Consider the following 10,846-nt stretch of genomic DNA (forward strand, 5'->3'; position numbering starts at 1 on the left):
GACTGAATCTTGAGGGCAGTATAGCTGACTTGCTCTTAGGAAGTGGGGTGTGGTAGAAGAGGCAAGTCACTGAGGGCATGGCCTCAATGGTTTATCACTATTTCTAGCTCCTTGCTTTTAACTCTTCTTCCTGACCGCCGTGATGTGAGCAACTTTCCTCCACCAGACCCTTCCACTATGCCTTCCTGCCTTAAAGCCAGCCAACTAGAGACTGAAACCTCTAAAAACTGTGAGCCCAATAAAGCTCTCCTCCTTTTAAATTGTGGGTGTCAGGTATTGTGTTTCAGAAACAAGAGAATGACTAAGACAGATGGGTGGAGAAGTAAAGGTATGTGCAAAGAGTTGTGGGATCCCGGTCAAGTAGCTCTATCCATCCTGCTTGCCATCCACAGCTCTCCTCAAGTTCAGCTGGCCTTCCTGCAAGTGCATTCCTGTGTACCAGGAAGCATGTCTGGAAGACAATACCAGATCAAAAAGAGATTTCATAGCTCCTAATGCATGGACTCTGGGTTGTAGAGGGACAGCTCCTCTGGCACTGACCATGGATGCTCTATGACTCAAGGATCAGATTAGTCATGAATCTATGAGAGTTGGTTCTTCTTTTCGCTTTTTCTTCCCAAAAACTTACAGTTGATTGGCTGGTGTTAAAGAGTGAAACCAAATGGTGCCCACATGTTTATTTCCTTTTGAATTCCTAACATCTCATTTTCTAGAGAGGATAACATTATCAAGCTCACCAGGGTCTTTTGAGAATCTCTATTCTTGCTAAGGAAGCTGAAAGACATCAAACGACTTCAGTTGCCTTAGTTGACACTTACGGGACACATCAAAGAGTCCCATTTCAATGACCCACGGGGTAGCATAACTGAAACTAGACGCTCTGAGATACAGTCATGTTTAGCATTGCAAGACATAAGTGGGGATATTTCCTCTCCTGATTTATAATTCTTTTCTTCTCATGTCAAAATAAATAGGTTACATAAATAACAAAGAAATAAAGTAACCTTAACAGAAATCATGCAAGAAATGAAAAGATGTTATACAAAAAAGGACTAGTTTTATGTGGGTTTTTAAAATAATAATGATTGCACAGTAATTTTAAATATAACAAGAACAACAATAGTAAGCACCATTTGTTGAGACCTAACCATACCCCATGTGCTTCCCATGGCCTTGTATCTTCACAACAGTCCTGTGAGACAGACAATATGCAACAACCAGCGAGGAAGAGGCTCAGAGAGATTAAGTAGCTGATCCAAGAATACACAGTGGTGTGACTAACATTCCAACTCAGACATTTTCAACCCCAGAGCTTATTCTCTTTATCCCTATGAGAAATCAATATTGATGAAATAAAAAAATTATTTACTGTAATTATGGACTGAATAAAATATAGCATGCTATAAATTTGTTATTCTTAGTGCTTGAGGTGGTCCCAGTTCCTAAGGCAAGTACTCTTTGTTCTTTCTATCTATCACCTTTGTTTGGGGATTTCTCTTGAGGGTTGAAGTGGCAAGATGCCTTGAGGACTATACAAAGTAAGACGATATTGGCATCTTCCACAAAGTGTTTTTTCTCACCTGCCTGGTAGGAACCTCATTATCCACCATGAAACTCAGGAAGTGTGAAGAACCTGTCTTCTTTCATAGTGTCTAAACTGTCATTCTGCAATTCTACTGGGGTTTTTTTGTTTGTTTTTTGTTTTGGTACCAGGGATCAAACTTGGGACCTTGAGCTTGTGAGGCAGGCAGTGTCTGTTTTTTTATTAGTACATTTGCAGCACATGTTTACATTCTTTGTGTAAAGTTGGTACATGAACATAACACATCTTAATCCCTTTCATCTCCTTTCCCAGCCCTCCCTCCATCTCTTGACCCCCTTTCCACTTGAGAAAGATCCGTCTCCCTATTTCTTACAGTATTATCTTTTATTTTGCTCTTTATTTATACTGTGGGTTTCTCATATAAGACAAGCCATGTAATATTTAAGCTTGTTTGTCTGATTTATTTCATCTAACATTATAGTCTCAAGGTGCTTCCATTTACCTACAAATGACTCAAATTTATCCTTTATGGTAGAATAGTACTCCATTGAGAGCCATAAACTTCAAAAGTCTAGCATGTTATTGTCCTTAGTCCATTTTCTGTTGCTATACCCAAGACTGGGTAATTTATAAGGCCAAGCTTATTTTGGCTCACAGTTCTGGAAGCTGGAAAATACAAGGGCATGGTGCTACCATCTGCTCAACTTTGACGTGGCATTTGATGTAGCTTTAAACTCATGGCAGAAATTAGAAGGGCAGACAGATGCATGTGGAAAAAAGAGAAGGCAAAGGCAACCTTGCTTTGTAACAACTCATTCTCAGAGTGACTGATCCAGTCATGCAAGGAGCAAGTGAGGCACTCCTTCAAGACAATATTAATCTCTTAATGAGTGCTCTGCCTCGTGACCTGCACACCTCCCACCAGGCTCCACCTCCCACCCCTGCAGCATTAAGGATTTAAGGTTCCAAGACAGGATATTTGGAAGACACTAAATCACAGCAATGACTAAGTGAAGAACTGTCAGAACAAAAGAGGAATAGTAAAGGGAAGGAGATACAGGAGTACAGGGCTAGAGAGGGAACATCAGGATCAAGACAAGAGTCAAAACTGAGTCCCAAAATGCTGGTGCACAATATTTGGGAGGCTGAGGCAGGACGATTCTAGGCCAGCCTTGGCAACTCAACAAGACTCTGGCTCAAAATAAAATAAAAATAAAACACGATAGGGATTTATCTCAGTGGAAGATCACTCTTCTAACATGTGCAAGGCCTTGCATTTAATCCTCATACCACACATGCACAAAAAGTTAAAACTGAACATGATTGATTTACATTAACAAAGTCATATCTTTCTACAGCCTCCTAACCCTTTTTTCCCCTTTTTACTGTGGCTCTTCTTAAGAACTAGTGTCGTGCTCTATAACAAAACCACTTTCTACATACTGCCAGATCTGACTTCTAATCGTTTTGTTAAACAAATTTCTATCTATGTTCATACTTTTTTCTTCTATTATCTTTATCCAGTTTTAGGATTAGCACAATGTTGATTTCCTAAAATGAGGGGAGAAGTGTTCCTTCTTTTTTCTGCTTTAATTGTTTGATATAATTTATCAGTTAAAATGTATATGAGCCTGCAGCTGTCATATAGGTAGGTTTTCAAGCTAGGAATATACTTTCTTTAATAGGTGATATTCAAATTTTATATTTCCCCCAGAGTTAGTTTCATTAATTTGTCTTCCAAGGTACTTCTTAGAAGTTGTCAAATTTATTTCAAAACAGATTTTTGAAATATACTTTCTATATCCTTTTAAATTCTGTAAAATCTGTGGTAATGTCTCCTAGATCTTGATATTGTAATTTTAAAAATGTATAATTGATATTGTGTAACAGGAAGAAAAGGTCTAAAGGAGCAGCGGAAGTGGAGGGGTAGGGGAAAGGATAAAAGGGAAAAGGAAAAATATGACAAAAGGAAAAAAATGGAAACAAAGTCTTTGCAAATAGGGAAGGGTGGAGGGGGTGAAGGGAGGGCAGGGGAAGGGGAAAAAAATAAGAACCAAGATACTCATGTAATGGTACAAGATCCCAATGATGAATGTAACTGTATTTTATACCTAAAATGTACCAATAAACTTAATGGGAAAAAAAAAAAAAGAAGTAGTGTTGTGCTAAACTCCTCATGTCTTTCTTTTACTGGTCCTCACCTATTATAAATCACAATGAGAGAAATGGGAAATTTGGGGAGAACTGATTTCACCATGGTCACAGGCATTTTGTTTGGCGTCTTACAGATATTATTTCTCTTCTTTGTAAATTTTCTTTCATTCTGTTTTTTAATTATTTTCTTTCTATTGTTTATTTATTTGTTTGTTGTGGTGCTGGGGATCAAACCCAGGGCCCTGCAAATGCTATGCACACACTCTACCACTGAGCTACACACCCAGACCCAAAACAACACTGAAGTCAAACTGTTTCTCTGTTCACCAGAAGGGAAACTGAGGCCCAGTGAGGTGAAATCACTTGTCCAGAACCACACAGCTAACAGGGGAGATAGTTATAATTCACACTCTCTGACTCATTTTTTCAAAGTTTTATTAGTACAAGCTTGCAGTACATAATGATTACATTCACCTTTGGGAGCTGGTAATATACACAGCACATGTTAATTCTTTTTACATCCCCTTCCCCTCCCTCACCTCCCCCATCCCACCACCTCGTGGTGCCCTTTCTCACACTCTACTTTGAAAGTTCATGATCACAACTACTCAAAGCTGAACTTGGTAATAGCTGCCTAGAATGCTAGGGTCATATTATTGGAAGATACAACTGAGATAATCTAGCTCGTCATTATTTAATAGAATACAATGTGGACCATTTATTTGACTTAAATTGTTCTAGTAGTGTTGCAGAAATCTTGGAAAGAAATACAAAGAGACACAGAATTCGGATAAAATAATAAAATTTCTTCTCCCGAGCGGATGGGAATGCCAGAAACCAGTCTGGCCGATATCCACGACCCCTTTGTTCAGCATTTCCCTTTTTATAACCTTTTTAGCCTTTATCTCATCCCTAGTGGTCTTTGATATGTAAATACAATTCCAGTTCCTATTTACAAGTCACAGACACAAGACAGGCCATATACATTGTAAATTCACCCTGGCATGGTAGCTTCGTTAGGTTAATGAAGTTACTGGTTATAGAGTCAGATAATCCTCACCTTAAACACGGAGTTACAGGAAAAGCAAATCTTAAAAGAACACATTACTTATTTTGCTTCTACAACTACCTTAATATTCAATCTATTAAGTTATCTAAAACTTTTCCGTATCAGTAGTAGCATTTTTTTTTTGGTACCGGGGACCGATCGAACTCGGGTCCTTGAGCTTGTGCAGCAGGCGGCAAAACCACTGAACTAAATCCCCCGCCTAGTAGTAGCATTTTTATAAAGTTGAAAAGAAACAGGTAGGGGGCCAGGGATTTAGCTCAGTGGTGCTGCTGCCTACCTCAAAAAGCGCAAGGCCCTGAGTTCAATCCTCAGTACAAAAAGAAACAGGTAAACTTAATTTTTAAAATGTATTTTATATAAACCAATATACCCCCAATTTTTTTTCCAGTACTGGGAATCAAACTCAGGACCTTACACTTGCCAAGCAGTCACAATGCTGCTGAGCTACATCCCTGGCCCTCCAGTATACCCCAAATATCATTTAAGTATGTCATCAATACAAAAAATTATTGTGAGAATTCCCTGTTTTTGTCATACTGTCTTTGAAGTATGGTATGCATTTTACACTTCTAACACATCTCAATAAGGACATTAAATTTTCAACAGTTGAACTGATGCCATACCAAACTTACTAATTTATGTTTAAAAGAAAAATATTTAACATCACTGAGGCTTTTAAATTTAAATTTACCAAGAATTAAAATGTGTCATGTTCTCTGAACTGGCAACAAAAGAGGATCTGGGAAAAGTGAAATCAGAAATAATTTCTCAGATAACAGCAAAGATTGTGCTCATAGTGTAAGACATGATTAATAAATCTAGAGAGGACACAGATTAAAAAAATAGAGGATCTGAGGAACATGATGGAATCCCAACACAGGAAACAAATGGAGTCCATGAAACAGATGCAAACAGATTTCCAGATTTCCATCGAAAGTCTGCACAGCAGAATGAACCAATGTGAGGATAGAATTTCACATATAGAAGATAAGATTGCAATTAGTGACCAGGAAAAGAAAAATTGCTTCAAAATTGTAAGGGAACACAAGAAATCAATCCAACAACTGCTAGATGATGCAAAGAAGAATAACATAAGACTGATTGGAGTCAATGAAGAAACAGGAGAGAGTGCAGATGACATAAAAAAAAATACTGTTCACAGAAGTGATGGCAGAAGACTTTCCAAGCAGGGGGAAAGAACTTGACATACAGATAAGTGAGGCATATAGGACTCCAGCTAACCTTGATCAAAAAAAATCTACACATAGGCATATAATAGTTAGGATTCCAGAAACCCAACAGAAGAATAAAATTCTACAAGCAGTGAGAGAAAAGAAACAAGTCACATACAAAGGAAAGCCCATCAGAATCACAGCAGACTTCTCAATGCAAACTCTCAAGGAAAGAAGAGCTTGGAGTGATGTATTTCAAGCCCTAAAGGAAAATAGCCTCCAACCCAGATTGATGTACCCTGCAAAACTATCTTTCAAAATGGATGTAGTAATAAGATACTTTCATGATAAAGAGCACCTCAGGAACTTCATGAATACCAAACCAGCACTCCAAAAAATTTTAGACAACATTCTAGGAAAAGACAATGAGGATCACAACCCCAGGAAGCCCAGCAGAATCAATCTATTGGGAGTGACAAATTAAACACAAAGGGGGAGAATCCAATGAAAAGAAAGTCATAACAAGGCTTTTAAAACATTTAACTTCATCTCCCTAATGAATGTATAATTCAATCTTGTTATTGTACTGATTAGTATTTTTCTGATTCTAGAGTTGCACACCTTTCCTTGTGCTGTACTGGCTATTTATCATCTTCTTATGTCTACTTTTTAATTGGGTTGTCTATTAATGAGCTGTAAGAGTTCTTTATATATTCTGGTCATAGGTTATATCCCATGTAAATATGGTCTGTTTAAGGACTACTTTTCATTTTAATGATGTCATTTAAAGTTCTAAATTTTGATGGAATCTCATTTATCAATTTTTTTCTTTTATACATCATGTTTTTTATATCCTAGGTAGTTCTTGCCTACCCTAAATTCATAAACATTTTCCCTTATAATCTCTTCTTAAAGTTTTGTACTTTTAGGCTTTCATATTTAGATTCATAGATCCCTTCAAGTTATTTTTATGTATGGAAAAAAGGGTTGAGGTTAATTTTTTATATACAGATACCAGGTGTACTAGTGCCATTTGCTGAAAACACTATCTTTTCCTCGGCTCTTGAATTGAGTTTATATTCTATAAAATGTTAATGTTAAATAATCTTTCAAAACTCAGTGGACCATATATTTGTGGCTCTATTTCTAGATTCTCTGTTTTATTCCAATGATCTACATGTCTTTCCTTACACCAAAACTGCCTTGATTACTGTAGCTTTAGAAGAAGTCTTAAAATTAGGTACTAAACATCTTCCAACGCTGGTTTTGTTTCCTTTTTACTTTTCTAGGTCCTTTGTACTCCTACATAACTTTTATTTTTTCTTTTATTTATTTATTTATTTATTTTTTGGTACCGGGGATCGAACTCTGGTCCTTGCACTTGCACAGCAGGCAGCGAAACCACTGAGCTAAATCCCCGGCCCCATAACTTTTAAATTTCAATATTCAATTCATTTATAACAAGTATACTTAGACCTGAATTTTTATATATACCTTGTGTTTTCTAATCCTGCTAAATTCAAATACAAGTTCTAGGTGCTCCTAGAGATTTCTTAGTATTTTCTCTGCAGATGATCATTTCATCTATATATAAAGATTTTGCTTCTACCTTGCCAATCCTATCCTAATTCTGTCATCTTATTGCCAGACTATTTTGGTTTGGGCCTAGGTTTCAAAGTTTAATGGACAGATGAAGAGTAAGCATATCTGCCCTTGTTCCCCACCTTAAGGAGAAAGGATTGTATCTTCTCCATGCATATAAGGTGTTCTCGCTGGAAGTATGGAGTACATGTCGTTAATCATGGAGATGGTAGACTCATCAGAGGTCACAGACATATCTATCACCTTCTAAAGTTTCCTCACACTCCTTCATTATTATTAATATTGTCATCATTATTGTAAGAACACTTAACGTAGGTCCAGGAATTTAGCTCAGTGGTGTAGCCCCCTGCCTCACAAGCACAAGGTTCCAAGGTTGATGCCCGGTACCAAAACAAAACAAAACACTTAACATAAGATCTACCATATGAGAAAGTTGCAAGTTTATAATACAGTGTTGTTATCTATAGGTACTATGCTATATAATAGATCTTCAGAACTTATTTACCTTATATAACTAAAACTGTGGCTTTGACCCATCATTTTTGCTTCCTTTTGTTGTTAGAATATTAGTATTAAATATGAATCAATGCCCTGAAATCATTTGTCCATTGGTATTCAATGAATATTTGAGTGCCTACCATGGACTGGCCACTGCAAAAGGCCCTGGGAAAAAACAATGTGGAATATAAGAGACTGAAATCTCTGCCCTTGTGGAGCTGATTAAGAACTGTATTTCCAGAAGTTATGGTGTGACGCAATGATACAGCACATGATTACCATGCACAAGGACCTGCGTTGTATCCAAAACACTGGGAAAAAACCCCTGTAATTCCAGCTTTGAGAAATAATGCCTTGCAAAATTCCAAGCAACTCAAGCATGATTTATTGAACTCTTAAAATTAATCCTCTACGTACAAAAAGTGTTCAGAGACCATCATTCACTTTATTGCAGAGTCAGCCCATTGGCTCTTCTGAAGCAATAAAGACTAACTTTGTAGAAACTATAATTCACTTTCTCCTACCTTCCTCTCCATCCTCCACTTTATCTTTAAGAGAAGGGAAGAAGTATTTCTCCAAGGGACTGTTCAGAGAATCCCCTTCTCATTTGGCTCATTTCCAAGTTAACAGTAGTTTCCAGATGAGCTAATGGGTCTAAGGGGAATTCGAATATCTTCAAAGCACTGATTAAAGGGGACTCTCCAGTTTACAGGACTGATTAACCCATGCTCTACTCTCTGCTTCTCAGTAATAATTAACCAAAAGCCTTACCAAGCAGTAGGCATTCTTTGATGTGCCTCATTAAGTGACCTTCCAGAATGTTTTGGTTTATCTTCTTGTGCCCTCCTCTGATGACATTTACTCAATTCTTTCTAAGATTCACTTAGGTTCAAAGGCAAAAAACTGGCTGGAGGTAACATCTGAAAAAAGAGAACCCATTGAACACAACCTTCCCCTCAATAAAACTTACACTGCATTTAGAAATTTTCTAAAAATTTGGATGTGACTGCAGAGGTCCACTCTCTATCACTGCCCACCTTTATAAAGCTTGAGAGACAGATTAAATTTACCTATGAAAAGGTATGAAGTTGCCTAATGGGTTAACTTGCCTTTGCAAATTATCCTTTGCAAACTTATTTTTGTTTCTTTTAGTTTGCCAGGCACTTTAAATTCTAAAGAAAAGCCAGGCATGGCGGCACATGCCTATAATCCCAGCACTTGGGAGGCTGAGGCAGGAAGATCACCGTGTTCAAGGCCAGCCTGGACCACATAGTAAGTTCAAAACCAGCCTGAACAACATAGCAAGAACCTGTCTCAAAAAAACCCCAAAACTAAAGAAATAAATAAATTCTAAAGAAAAACTGCACCTAAATGATTAAGATGTTAACTGCTGGAGTCAGCTATTCCAGGGGAGAAATAACCCAAAAAAACAAAAAATAGAGAAATATCAGCTATAAGACCTCCTGATCAGTAATTTTCCTTAGAATTACAGAAACCAAAATATCTGGTGATATCATCAGATAATATCAGACTGTATGTCAAAGAAATGGACCGCTGCAGGATTAATTATTACCCTGGCATGGTCCCTTACTATTTTGAAGAAATCTCTGTTTTCATGGTCATTAACTGCAATCCTGTCTTCTATATCTGATATTTTATCTTCACATTCCCCTAATCCGCTGTGCATACTTTCAATGGAGTTTTTAATCTCCTGGATATCTGTTTGGATCCTTTTCATGGATTCCACTTCTTTCTTATGCTGAGTGATCATGGTTTCCATTTCTTTCTTATGCTGGGCATTCATGGCTTCCAGCATGTTTCTGAGCTCATCTATTTTTTTTTATCTGTTTCTATTCTAGAGTCTCTAATCATGTCTTTCACTCTGCTCACCATCTCTGTAGTTATCTGGGAGATTATTTCTGCTTTGAAGTTTTTAGAGCCTCGTTCATCTGTTTTGTTACTTCCCATGCTATCAGTTCAGGGTGTCCAGGTGGTTTCCCCCAGAATTTGGCTTTTGTGGGGTGGAAGTCTGAGTTTGTACCTTGCTTAAATGTCTTCTCAGTTTTGTTTTTGGTATTGTCCTTGGTTTAATTCCTGTGTTGATACTTCAAAGTTGCTTATTGTAAGTATCTTTGTTGCTTGTAGTTAGAACCCTTATGGAATGATTGCTTCTCAAAGGTGTCTTCCAGATATAGCTGGTCTTTAGGTTTTGAGTCTGTAATGGCTCTGAGGCTATCTCATTTTCATTATACCAGGAAGGACAACTGATTAGATCAATCACAACACCTTATTCCAAGTGATACAATCAGCAACACCATAGCATCAAGTACATCTTAGAAAATGACAATTTGTGGTAGTTATTAATCTATCGCCTTTAACTGTGTGAATTAAATCAAAATTGAGGACCAACCCAACATATGTTTATAGTGAATAAACTCTTCAATATAGCAACTTTACCCTCTGGGATGGGGAGTTAGAAGGAGTTGGGGAGGGAGGGGTAGGTAGGTAGAAGGATAGGGAAAGGTTAGCAGTGAGGCCAGAGGACACAGGCAAGAGAAGGAAAAAGAGAAGATAAAAAAATAAAGAAGAAATACAAATTAGGGCCAGAACAGGAACACAAAGGGAGATGAAGAACAATGTGGGACAGCAAGAAAGCAAGTGAGAGAGAGAGAAAGAAAAGAGAAAAGAAAGAAAAAGAGAAGAGAAAAATAAAAATTTGAAAAGAGGAGGAAAAAAATTAAGAGCAAGAAAATAATAATAATTTTGAAAATAACAAAAAATAAAAATGAAGGGCCTCCTTCAGGTTAT

The 10,846-nt window shown here is 37.3% G+C and overlaps 1 protein-coding gene across 17 annotated transcripts in view; it reads right to left on the reverse strand.

Annotated features, from left to right (window-relative positions):
* Positions 1-10,846, reverse strand: part of LOC147825355 (uncharacterized) — an 88,233-nt gene that overhangs the window by 38,477 nt on the left and 38,910 nt on the right. The gene's annotated exons all lie outside the window — the stretch shown is intronic.

This window comes from Heterocephalus glaber, unplaced genomic scaffold (assembly GCF_053883595.1).
Source record: "Heterocephalus glaber isolate CG9 unplaced genomic scaffold, H.glaber_assembly_v1.0 deba00001504, whole genome shotgun sequence".
NCBI classification, from domain to species: Eukaryota; Metazoa; Chordata; class Mammalia; order Rodentia; family Bathyergidae; genus Heterocephalus; species Heterocephalus glaber.